Source organism: Eschrichtius robustus, chromosome 2, assembly GCF_028021215.1.
Source record: "Eschrichtius robustus isolate mEscRob2 chromosome 2, mEscRob2.pri, whole genome shotgun sequence".
NCBI classification, from domain to species: domain Eukaryota; kingdom Metazoa; phylum Chordata; class Mammalia; order Artiodactyla; family Eschrichtiidae; genus Eschrichtius; species Eschrichtius robustus.
Window position 1 is genome coordinate 48,173,128 of NC_090825.1, and position 14,371 is coordinate 48,187,498.

The window sequence follows — 14,371 nt, forward strand, 5'->3', positions numbered from 1 at the left end:
AAGCAATTTTTATGTTTTGGTGCAAAAGTTGTCCAGTGTCTCTTGTTCCCTTCATTAGAGAACATGCTAGAGGTATGTTTGTAGGTATTTTTGTTTAGAAGAACTATTTCATGCGCTCCATTTTATTTATTATAATAGGTAAAAAGAAAAAAAAAAAGGTTGTACTTCATCACCCATGTAAACATGCTCATGAAGTTGAAAGTAATTAAGATTTGATACACTGATATCAATTTATTTATGTAACTAAATCACTGTTTTATAAACTTGTTAATGATCAACAATTTTTGTTTTGATTAAAATTAGTTTTTTGAAAGTTGATTCTGCCTCCTTTATGGTATATCTCTAATTACGCTTGAATTCAGTGATTATGGACGTGGGTGTTACCGCATCTCCAAGTGTTTTAATACCGTATTCATTCATTCAGTAAATATTTATGTACTATTTTCTAGGCCGTGGAGCTATAATGGTGAATAAAACCAGACACTGGAGCTTACCTTTCTGCTTAGTGGAAAAGACAGACATAAATCAGATAATCACAAAGATAAAATATGGGACAGAATAGCCAGTTTTTCTTCAGTCTGTACATTTGGTCATTCTTCCCTAATAAACTATTATTTAAGATGCTCAGTACTTGATATATTTATTAAATGCTAAGTTTGCTAGAGGATTTTTTGTGTGTGTGGTTTAAAGGAAATTACAATATAAGGGGTAAATGCTACATATACATTATAAACATCTGTCCCACCCCATCTCCATCAAAAATCTATATGCAAAATGACGCAAATACGTTTTTGGTGTGTGTGGTAAAACCACATCATAAAACGTACCACCTTAACCATTTTTAAGTGTTGTGTGTAGTGTTGAGTGTATTCACATTGTCATGAAACAGATCTCCAGGGCTTCCCCATCTTACAGAACTATATACCTATTAAACAACAACTTATTCCTCCCTATCCCCCAGACCCTGGTAACTGCCATTCTGCTTTCCATTTCTATGAGTTTGGTTGCCTTAGAGACTTTATGTAAGTGGAATTATTACAGTATTTGTCTTTTTATGAGTGGCTTATTTCACTTAGTATGGTGTCCTCAAGTTTCATCCGTGTTGTAGCATATGAGAGGATTTCCTCCCTTTTTTTAAGTTATGTAGTATTCCACTGTATGTGTATACCACATTTTGTTTATTCATCTGTCAGTGGACATTTGAGCTGCTTCCACCTGTAGGCTATTGTGAATAATGCTGCTGTGAACACGGATGTGCAAATATCTCTTTGATACTCTGCTTTCAATTCCTGTGGATATATACGCAGAAGTAATACTGACAAATATGCTTTTTAAAGCTACAATTTTCAGAATATTCAATCCCTTGAAATATTTTAAAAGTTTCTCTTTGACATCCAGTCTTAAATGTGAAAAGGTTAAGTCAATGGGTGGAAGTTAAAATAAATGAATCCATGGTGACATATTAAAATCACATTAGTGCTAAGTAGGAATAAAAATCAAAACTATAAAGTGGTGTGAGGACTGGTTCTTTTTTGCAAGTTTATTCTTAGTCTTTTGAAAGTTGACATTGCCTAAGGGTAAATGTAAATTCATGTGGGTCCATTAAAACACCAGAACATTTCATAACGAAGTGGACCCTAAAAAGTCAGGAGAGTGGCATCATAGGAAGAACAAAGGTGACTTGTAATAGTAAAGAGTTTGAGATCTTTGCTGACGGAAAATTAGCCGGTGTTCATTGACTATGTTTGCTGAGAAACCTTAAAATTATCATGGGCCCTTAGAAAAGAGATGGAGACCAAGGATGTCAGGCAAGTGAACTCACAGTACTTTCTCACTCCCATTTTAGCCAACATTCTTGAACTACCAAGACTTCAACTCCTTGATTAGGACTATGGTCAAGTAAACATACTGATTTGATATGTACGTGTTCTCTCACCTTCCAATGGACCAGTGCTAGAAAAAGCCCTGATATTGTTAAAATTTGAATAGCAGGAAGGAGAAATGGAAGAAGTGACAAGCTTAGATAAAGGTGGCAGAATTTGTTCCTAATTGAATCCTGGACTCTCGATTTCTGATTTCATTTGAGAACAGAGGCTATAGTTTCAGGGGGGAAATGAATGTTTCATGACTTTCAAATATTAAGTCAGTTGAAAAAAAATTATTAAATTATTGTAGTCACAATATTATAATAGTACAATATAGTAGCAAAGGAGAACTGAGCTTTTTCCAAACTGCTGATAAAATTGTTAAATGGCAGCTATATTTCAGAACTTAATAAGTGGTCAGCAACAAGATAGGAAGATGTAGGAAAAAAGGAACTATCATTATGTAATCTGATACATCTTAGTGAAAGAAATGTGAGTGAGGTAAAATTTAAGTTGAACTGTTTTACACCAGTATGAGGATGGATTCAAGCTGGCTTGGCTAAAAGACATTGAAACATGAGATGTACTGGAAGGATTCTGAATGGTTCGTTCAGAAAACATCTTTTGTTTGCCTACCATGTGATAGACATGGTTCTAGGTGCTAAGACAAGCAATGAACAAAAAATGTCCTTCTTGTGGAGCATATATTCTAAGTTGGAGGAAGACATAAACAATGTATTAGCTGGTGATATGTATTATAAGGAAAAGCAGAGGAAAGGGTACTACTTCAGGTAGAATGATCAGAGAAGACTTCTGGTGTGGTGAGATATGAAGAGATATGCCTGAAGGAAGTGAGGGAGGGAGGTGACCATGCTAACATCTGGCAGATGTGTATTTGAGGCAGAAGGAACAGCAAGTGCCAATCCCCGAGGTAGAAGTGTAGGGGTGTGCTTGCCTTGTCTGAGATCAGTGAAGGAAAGGGACTGTGGCTGGGGTAGAATGGGGTTAGGGGACGGTGAGGTAGGCAGAGAGATAGGAGATAAGGCTGAAGACTAGGTAAGTTAGATTGAATAAGAACTAGTTTTTTAAATTTTTATTGCTATGAGGGCTTATAGTTCATCATGATGATTTTTACTCTGTATTTGAAGGATCCCAAGTAGAGAAAGGAGTCTTATGACCTGACTTGTGAGATGAGAAGCCATGTGGTTAGGAGGGCAAGAGGGAAGCAAGGAGACAAATTAGGAGGCTCTTCAAGTAATCCAGGCAAGAAACAATGGAGCTTGGGCGCTATGGCATCAGTGGACATGGTGACAGGTGGTTAGAGTCTGCATATCTGGCAAGGATGAGCCATCTCTTGATATTAGATGCAGCATGTGAGAAAGAGAGGCATCAAAAATGACTCCAAATGTTTGAACTTGAGCAACTGGAAGGAAGAAATTGCCAGTAACTGAAATGGAGAATATGCCAGGGAACAGGTTTTTGAGAGGAAGATCAGGAGTTCAGTTTTGAACACATGAAATTTGAGATGCCTCCAAGACACCCAAGTGGAGCTTTTAAGTAGGAGTTAGCTCACTAGAAAGGTCTAGGAGTAAAGAAAGGTAATTTGACCCAAAATAGAGAGTCCTAAAAATGTTCATCTCCCTGATTGAATTGTGATGGTGACACAGACCTTTGCCAGTCCTTTCTCATCTTCCTGGCCTCTAATTGGTGGCTTTTTCTAGCACTCGGTCCTTTGAGTGCTTCTTATTTTTGTTTTCTATGTATTGACTTTATGCTCTTAAAATACTTTCACCACAGATAGGAAACAAGTTTCTGGTCCTCACAAATCACAGCTCTCTATCAGAGATGGACTGTCTTCTCTCAGTTCCAGTTTGGAAAATCCCAAGGAGGACCCCCCTCCTGACATGGACTCTGACATAAGAGGAAAGGTCAGAGGGCACAACACAGCCAAACACGGGGTCCTGATTATTGGGGTATGGGGTTCCAGAGAAGAGAGATTTATTTTCAACTTTACAAGCATCATTTTTGGTGTCTTCTACGTTAAGAACCATGATAGCCCACTGATGGGCAACCTTATAAATATACAGCTGTGTAAATATAACTGCCTTATGAATATTCTGACTTGCTCCTACCCTGTGCTGTCTTTGGTAAGATTATAATACTTCCAACATTTTGGAGAACCGTGGGTTGCTTAAAAGTCACATAAGGGACTTATGGTCCCCATCCCTCCCTACTTTTATTTTATTTTTCTTGGGTTTTTCCCCAACTTTTTATTCTGAAATTTTCAAACATACAGAGAGTTGAAATAGTAGTGAAAAATGTTACTTCCTAAATGTCCCCATAACCTGTGAAACCTGAAGCATGTTTTTGATGATTCACGTTTGTAGATCTTGTGACTCAGTGTGATATGATATGAATTGCTCCTGTACTAGGAACACAGTTCTAAATAGAAAAGCAAGAAAACAGCCTCTTTCCTCTTCTCTTTACATCAGAGCCAAAATGGAAACAGCTTCCTATTCTATGTAGGGAGAAGTATGAAAAAAATTTTTTTTTGCTTTTCAAAACAAACCTAATTTCAAACTATATTAACAATTAGGATAAACTTTCAGCTCTACTGATAAACCCTAATTTAAAGCATGTGGAACGTTCTAATATAAAAAGGAGTTTTGTTTTTCCTCCATGGACGGTTTTTAAATGGGCTGCTGCCTTGTAAGTGTGATCCTTTAAGTAATACAAAATGTAGAAAAGATGAAATATACTTCAGGACAGTCTGAACATTGCTTCCATTTTAGAATAGTGCAATGTGCACATTCACAGATGCTAAAACAATATTACGGACAAGTACAAGGACACTTTGGTCCTATCATATAGTTTTGGTTATCAGCACCATAACAGCAATCATAATAATAATGATGGTGACCAGAAGAGATCTTCTACAACTAAAAACATAAAGAAGGAACCACAACAAGATGGGTAGGAGGTGCAGACTCGCAATATAATCAAATCCCATACCTCCCAGGGGCAGGCAACCCACAGACTGGAAAATAACTATATTGCAGAGGTTCTCCCACAGGAGTGAGAGTTCTGAGTGTCCGTCTCACCAACACAGGGGTCCAGCCCAGGGAAAAGGAGCCGCCAGAGCATATGGCTTTGAAAGCCAATGGGGCTTAATTGTAGGAGCTCCACAGGACTGGGGGAAACAGAGACTTCACTCTTAAAGGGCACACACAAAATCACACACACCAGGACCAAGGGCAAAAGCAGTAATTTGATAGGAGCCTGGGCCAGACCTACCTGCTGGTCTTGGAGAGTCTCCTGGAGAGGGGGGGGTGGGGCGCGACTGCAGCTCAATCTGGAGACATAGACACTGGTGTCAGACATACTGGGCAACATTCAGCCATGTGAACACAGGGGCTGCCATCTTGGCTCATTAGCACCAAGATCCTGGCCCCACCCAACAGCCTCTAGGTGCCAGTGCTGGGATGCCTCAGGCCAAACAATGAACTGGGAAGGGACACAGCCCCACCCATCAGCAGCCAGGCTGCCTAAAGACTAAAGAGCCCACAGCCACCTCTAGATATGCCCCTAGATACAGCCCTGCCCACCAGAGGGCCAAGAACTAGTCCCACACACCAGGGGACAGGAACCGGCCCCTCCCACCAGGAAGCCCGAACAAGCCTCTAGACCAGCCTCACCCACCAGGGTGCAGACATCAGGAGAAAGAAAACTATGAACCCACAATGCAGGCCAGACCCTACCCTGGGACTAGCTGGGCCATGGGCCTGCCCACTAGAAGGAAAATGCAACCTTTAGGACACACTGGGCCCCATACCCAACATGCAACTGTGTCAGGAACTAAGTCCCCCTGACCCCTCAATGATCTGAAACAAGCTCTAGGATCCCTGGATCCTTCAGCCAGACTCCAGGAACAAGCTCTGCCTGCCAGTAGTCTGGCACTAACTCAAGGATCTGGCTTCACATGCCATAGGGTGGGCAACAGCCCAAGAGTCTTTGGGACTCTGACTCCGCCCACCAGTAAGACAGCACTAGCCCCGGGGGCCCCTAAGATTCCACAACCAGCCAAGTAATTACCAGGTCCCACTAAACAGCAGCCAGCAGCATCTACACGAGGCAGGGCCTGGCAACCAACTGGACTAGGGGCCAATCAGTGCTACCAGAATGCCCACATAGTCAGCCTACCACAACAGAAGGACCAACACAGACCTCTTAGAAGAGATCCCTAGAGCATATAGCTTGGGTGATGAGAGGGGAGTACACAGCTGGTACGCATAGGACGTCTTCTAAAGAGGGCCACTTCTCCAAGGTCAAGAAATATAACTAACCTACCACACACATAAAAATAGAAAAAGCAACTTAGACAAAATGAGGTGGCAGAGGAAAACGTTCCAGATGAAGGAACAAAATAAAACCCCAGAAGAAGAACTAAGTAAAGTGGAGGTAGGCAATCTACCCAAGAAGGAGTACAGAGTAATGATAGTAAAGATGATCAAAGAACTTGGGAGGAGAACAGATGCACAGAGGAAGCAGTTACAAGTTTTTAACAAAGAGTTAGAAAGCATGAAGAACAACTAGAGATGAAGAATACAATAACTGAAATGAAAAATACACTAGAAGGAATCAATAGTAGACTAAATGATTCAGAAGAATGGATCAGTGAGCTGGAAGACAGAGTAGTGGAAAACACTGCTGCTGAACAAAAAAAAGAATAAAGAATGAAAAGAAAAGAGGACAGTTTAAGAGACCTCTGGGACAACACCAAGTGCACTAATATTCACATTATAGGGGTCCCAGAAGGAGAAGAGAGAGAGAAAGGGCCCGAGAAACTTTGAAGAGACAGTAGCTGAAAACTTTCCTAACTTGGGAAAGAAAACAGTCAACCAAGTCCAGAAGGCGCAGAGCATCCCATACAGGATTAACCCAAAGAAGAACACACCAAGACACACTGTAATCAAAATGACAAAAATCAAAGATACAGAGAGAATACTAAAGGCGGCAAGGGGAAAGCACTAAATAATGTACAAGGGAACTCCCATAAGGCTATCAGCTGATTTTTTCAGTAGAAGTTCTGCATGCCAGAAGGGAGTGGCATGATATATTTAAAACGATGAAAGGGAAAAACCTACAACCAAGAATACTCTACCCAGCGAGCCTCTGATTCAGATTAGATGGAGAAATCAAAATCCTTAAACAAAAGCTAAAAGCATTCAGCACCACAAAACAAGCTTTACGACAACTGTTAAAGAAACTTCTTTAGGTTGGAGACCTTCATGATGGAGGAGGAGTAAGACGTGGAGATCACCTTCCTCCCCATAAATACATTAAAAATACAGCTACGTGTGGAACAACTCCTACAGAACACCTACTGAACGCTGGAAGAAGACCTCAGACTTCCCAAAAGGCAAGAAAATCCCCATGTACCTGGGTAGGGCAAAAGAAAAAAGAAAAAACAGAGACAAAAGAATAGGGACGGGACCTGCACCTCTGGGAGGGAGCTGTGAAGGAGGAAAAGTTTCCACACACTAGGAAGCCCCTTCACTGGCGGGGACAGGGGGTGGACGGGGGAGAATCTTCGGAGCCATGAAGGAGAGCACAGACACAGGGGTGCAGAGGGCAAAGCGGAGAGATTCCCACACACAGGATCGATGCCGACGAGCACTCACCAACATGAGAGGCTTGTCTGCTCACCCGCCGGGGCAGGTGGGAGCTGGGCACTGAGGCTTGGGCTTTGGAGGTCAGACCCTAGAGAGAGGACTGGGGTTGGCTGCGTGAACACAGCCTGAAGGGCGCTAGTGCGCCACAGCTAGCCGGGAGGGAGTGTAGGAAAAAGTCTGGACCTGCCAGAGAGGCAAGAGACCTTTGTTTCAGTGTGCACGAGAAGAGGGGATTCCTTCCCAGTGTGCCCACAGAAGGCAGAGCACCGCCTAAACGAGCTCCAGAGATGGGCGCAAGCTGTGGCTATCAGCTTGGACCCCAGAGACAGACATGAACTGCTAACACTGCTGCCACTGCCACCAAGAACCTGTGCGCAAGCAAGGTCACTCTCCACTCCCCCCCTCCACCGAGAGCCTGTGAAGCCCGCCACTGCCAGGGTGCCATGATCCAGGGACAACTTCCCCGGGAGAACACACGGCACGCCTCAGGCTGTTGCAACGTTGTGCCGGCCTCTGCCTCCTCAGGCTCGCCCCACATTCCAATTATGACTACCATATCCCTCCCTCCCCCAAGCGTGAGTGAGCAAGAGAGACCTAATCAGCTGCTGATTTAACCGCCTCCTGTCTGGGCAGGTAACAGATGCCTGAGGGCGGCCTACACGCAGAGGTGGGGCCAAAACCAAAGCTGAACCCCGGGAGCTGTGCAAACAAAGAAGAATAAGGGAAATCTCTCCCAGCAGCCTCAGGAGCAGCAGATTAAATCCCCACAAACAACTTGATAAACCCTGCATCTGAAGAATACCTGAATAGACAATGAATGTTCCCAAAATTGAGGCGGTGGACTTTGGGAGCAACTGTAGACTTGGGGTTTGCTGTGTCTAATTTGTTTTTGGTTTTAGGTTTATGGTAGCTTAGTATTTAGTGCTTATCATCACTGGTGGATTTGTTTATTGGTTTGATTGCTCTCTTCCTTTATATATATATATATATATATATTTTTTTTTTTAATCTCCTTTTTCTCTTTTTGTGATTGTGTATGTGTATGCTTCTTTGTGTGACTGTCTGTATAGGTTTGCTTTTACCATTTGACTTAGGGTTTTGCCTGTTCGTTTTTTTGTTTTTGTTTTTGTTTTCTTTCTTCCTTTTCTTCTGAGCCGTGTGGCTGGCAGGGTCTTGGTGCTCTGGCTGGGTGTCAGGCCTGAGACTCCGAGGAGGGAGGGCCGAGTCCAGGACATTGGACCACCAGAAACCTCCCGGTCCCACGTAATATCAATCGGCAAGAGCTCTCCCAGAGATCTTCATCTCAACACTAAGACTCAGTTCCACCCAATAGCCAGCAAGCTCCAGTGCTGGATACCCCATGCCAAACACCTAGCAAGATAGGAACACAACCCCACCCATTAGCAGAGAGGCTTTCTAAAGTCATACTAAGTTCACAGACACTCCAAAACACAACACTGGATGTGGCCCTGCCCACCAGAAGGACAAGATACAGCCCCACCCAGCAGAACACAGGCACCAGTGCCCTCCACCAGGAAGCCTACACAAGCCACTGAACCAACCTCACCCACTGTGGGAAGACACCAAAAGTAACGGGAACTACAAACCTGCAGCCTGCGAAAAGGAGACCCCAAACACAGTAAGCTAAACAAAATGAGAAAACAGAGAAATATGCAGCAGATAAAGGAGCAAGGTAAAACCCACCAGACCAAACAAATGAAGAGGAAATAGGCAGTCTACCTGAAAAAGAATTCAGAGTAATGATAGTAAAGATGGTCCAAAATCTTGGAAATAGAATGCAGAAAATACAAGAAACGTTTAACGAGGACCTAGAAGAACTAAAGAGCAAACATATGAACAACACAATAAATGAAATTAAAAATACTCTAGAAGGAATCAATAGCAGAATAACTGAGGCAAAAGAACGGATAAGTCACCTGGAAGATAAAATAGAGGAAATAACTACTGTACAGCAGAATAAAGAAAAAAGAATGAAAAGAATTGAGGATAGTCTCAGAGACCTCTGGGACAACATTAAACACACCAACATTTGAATTATAGGGGTCCCAGAAGAATAGAAAAAGAAAGGGTCTGAAAAAATATTTGAAGAGATTATAGTTGAAAAATTCCCTAACATGGGAAAGGGAATAGTCAATCAAGCCCAGGAAGTGCAGAGAGTGCCATACAAGATAAATCCAAAAGAAACATGCCAAGACACATATTAATCAAACTATCAAAAATTAAATACAAAGAAAAAATATTAAAAGCAGCAAGGGAAAAGCAACAAATAACATACAAGGGAAACCTCATAAGGTTAAGAGCTGATCTTTCAGCAGAAACTCTGCAAGCCAGAAGGGAGTGGCAGGACATATTTAAAGTGATGAAACAGAAAAACCTATAACCAAGATTACTCTACCCAGCAAGGATCTCACTCACATTCAGAGAAATTAAAAATTTTACAAACAAGCAAAAGTTAAGAGAATTCAGCACCACCAAACCAGCTTTACAACAAATGCTAAAAGAACTTCTCTAGGCAGAAAACACAAGAGAAGGAAAAGACCTACAAAAACAAACCCAAAACAGTTAAGAAAATGGCAACAGGAACATACATATTGATAATCATCTTAAATGTAAATGGATTAAATACCCCAACCAAAAGACATAGACTGGCTGAATACAAGAACAAGACCCGTATATATGCTGTCTACAAGAGACCCACTTCAGACTTAGGGACACATACAGACTGAAAGTGAGGGGATGGAAAAAGCTATTTCATGAAAATGGAAATCAAAAGAAAGCTGGAGTAGCAATTCTCATATCAGACAAAATAGACTTTAAAATAAAGACTATTACAAGAGACAAAGAAGGACACTACATAATGATCAAGGGATCAATCCAAGAAGAATATATAACAACTGTAAATATTTATGCACCCAACATAGGAGCACCTCAATACACAAGGCAAATGCTAACAGCCATAAAAGGGGAAATCGACAGTAACACAACAATAGTAGGGGACTTTTAACACCCCACTTTTACCAATGGACAGATCATAGAAAATGAAAATAAATAAGTCAACACAAGCTTTAAAAGACACATTAGACCAGATAGACTTAATTGATATTTATAGGACATTCCATCCAAAAACAACAGAATACACTTTCTTCTCAAGTGCTCATGGAACATTCTCCAGGATAGATTATATCTTGGGTAACAAATCAAGACTTGGTAAATTTAAGAAAACTGAAATCATATCAGGTATCTTTTCTGACCACAACACTATGAGACTAGATATAAACTACAGGAAAAAAACTGTAAAAAAATACAAACACATGGAGGCTAAACTATACGCTACTAAATAACCAAGATATCACTGAAGAAATCAAAGAGGAAATCAAAAGATACCTAGAAACATATGACAATGAAAACACGAGGCCCCAAAACCTATGGGATGCAGCAAAAGCAGTTCTAAGAGGGAAGTTTATAGCAATTCAATCCTACCTCAAGAAACAAGAAACATCTCAAATAAACAACCTAATCTTACACCTAAAGCAAGTAGAGAAAGAAGAACAAAAAAAACCCCAAGTTAGCAGAAGGAAAGAATCATAAAGATCAGATCAGAAATAACTGAAAAAGAAATGAAGGAAATAATAGCAAAGATCAATAAAACTAAAAGCTGGTTCTTTGAGAAGATAAACAAAATTGATAAACCATTAGCCAGACTCATCAAGAAAAAAAGGGAGAAGATTCAAATCAACAGAATTAGAAATGAAAAAGGAGAAGTAACAACTGGCACTGCAGAAATACAAAGGATCATGAGAGACTACTACAAACAACTATATGCCAATAAAATGGACAACCTGGAAGAAATGGACAAATTTTTAGAAAACTACAACCTTTCAAGACCGAACCAGGAAGAAATAGAAAATATGAACACGCTAATCACAAGTAATGAAATTGAAACTGTAATTAAAAATCTTCCAGCAAACAAAAGCCCAGGATCAGATGGCTTCACAGGCGAATTTGATCAAACATTTAGAGAAGAGCTAACACCTATCCTCCTCAAACTCTTCCAAAATATAGCAGAGGGAGGAATACTCCCAAACTCATTCTACGAGGCCACCATCACCCTGATATCAAAACCAGACAAAGATGTCACAAAAAAAGAACACTACAGACCAATATCACTGATGAACATAGATGCAAAAATCCGCAACAAAATACTAGCAAACAGAATTCAACAGCACCTTAAAAGGATCATACACCATGATCAAGTGGGATTTATCCCAGGGATGCAAGAATTATTCAAAATATGCAAATCAATCAATGTGACACACTATAGTAACAAACTGAAGGATAAAAACCATACGATAATCTCAAGAGATGCAGAAAAAGCTTTCAACAAAATTCAACACCCATTTATGATAAAAACTCTCCAGAAAATGGGCATAGAGGGAACCTAACTGAACATAATATAGGCCATATATGAAAAACCCACAGCCAACATCGTTCACAATGGTGAAAAACTGAAAGCATTTCCCCTAAGATCAGGAAGAAGACAGGGTTGCCCAATCTCACTGCTATTATTCAACATAGTTTTGGAATTTTTAGCCACAGCAATCAGAGAAGAAAAAGAAATAAAGGGAATCCAAATTGGAAAAGAAGTAGTAAAACTGTCACTGTTTGCAGATGACATGATACTATACATAGAGAATCCTAAAGATGCTACCAGAAAACCACTAGAGCTAATCAATGAATTTGGTAAAGTAACAGGATACAAACTTAATGCACAGAAATCTCGTGCATTCCTATACACTAATGATGAAAAATCTGAAAGAGAAATTAAGGAAACACTCCCATTTACGACTGCAACAAAAAGAATTAAATACCTAGGAATAAACCTTCCTAAGTAGACAGAAGACCTGTATTCAGAAAACTATGAGACACTGATGAAAGAAATGAAAGATGATACAAACAGATGGAGAGATATACCATGTTCTTGGATTGGAAGAATCAACATTGTGAAAATGACTATACTACCCAAAGTAATCTACAGATTCAATGCAATCCCTATCAAGTTACCAATGGCATTTTTCACAGAACAAGAGCAAAAGAGCAAAAAATTTTACAATTTGTATGGAAACACAGACACCAAATAGCCAAAGCAATCTTGAGAAAGAAAAACAGTAATCAAGACACTATGGTACTGGCACAAAAACAGAAATATAGATCAATGGAACAGGATAGAAACCCCAGAGATAAACCAATGCACATATGGCCACCTTATCTTTGACAAAGGAGGCAAGAATATACAATGGAGAAAAGACAGCCTGTTCAATAAGTGGTGCTGGGAAAACTGGACAGCTACATGTAAAACAACGTAATTAGAACACTTCCTAACACTGTACACAAAAATAAACTCAAAATGTATTAAAGACCTAAATGTAAGTCCAGACACTATCAAACTCTTGGAAGAAAACATAGGCAGAACACTCTATGACATAAATCACAGCCAGATCCTTTTTGGCCCACCTCCTAGAGAAATGGAAATAAAAACAAAAATAAACAAATGGGACCTAATGAAACTTAAAAGCTTTTGCACAGCAAAGGAAACCATAAACAAGACAAAAAGACAATCCTCAGAATGGGAGAAAATATTTGCAAACAAAGAAACTGAAAAAGGATTAATCGCCAAAATATACAAGCAGCTCATGCAGCTCAATATCAAAAGAACAGACAACCCAATCCAAAAATGGACAGGAAGATCTAAACAGACATTTCTCCAAAGAAGATATACAGATTGCCAACAAACACATGAAAGGATGCTCAACATCACTAATCATTAGAGAAATGAAAATCAACACCACAATGAGGTATCACCTCACACTGGTCAGAATGGCCATCATCAAAAAACATACAAACAATAAATGCTGGAGAGGGTGTGGAGAAAAGGGAACCCTCTTGCACTGTTGGTGGGAATGTAAATTGATACATCCACTATGGAGAACAGTATGGAGGTGCCTTAAAAAACTAAAAATAGAACTACCATATGACCCAGCAATCCCACTCCTGGGCATATACCCTGAGAAAACCATAATTTAAAAAGAGACATGTCCCACAATGTTCATTGTAATACTATTTACAATAGCCAGGACATGGAAGCAACCTAAGTGTCCAATGACAGATGAATGGATAAAGAAGATGTGGCACATATTCACAATGGAATATTATTTGGCCATAAAAAGAAACAAAACTGGGCTTCCCTGGTGGCACAGTGGTTAGGAGTCCCCCTGCCAATGCAGAGGACACGGGTTCGAGCCCTGGTCCAGGAAGATCCCACATGCCGCGGAGCAACTAAGCCCGTGCGCCACAACTACTGAGCCTGTGCTCTAGAGCCCGCGAGCCACAGCTACTGAAGCCCATGCGCCTAGAGCCCGTGCTCCTCGACAAGAGAAGCCACCGCAATAAGAAGCCTGCACACCGCAACAAAGAATAGCCCCCGCTCGCCGCAACTAGAGAAAGCCCACACGCAGCAACGAAGACCCAATGCAGCCAAAAATAAATAAATAAATAAATAAATTTATTAAAAAAAAAAAAAAAGAAACAAAACTGAGTTATTTGTAGTGAGGTGGATGGACCTAGAGTCTGTCATACAGAGTGAAGTCAGAAAGAGAAAAACAAATACCGTAAGCTAAAACATACATATGGAATCTAAAAAAAAAAAAAGTGTCTGATGAACCTAGGGGCAGGACAGGAATAAAGATGCAGATGTAGAGAATGGACTTGAGGACATGGGGAGGGGGAAGGGTAAGCTGGGATGAAGTGAGAGAGTAG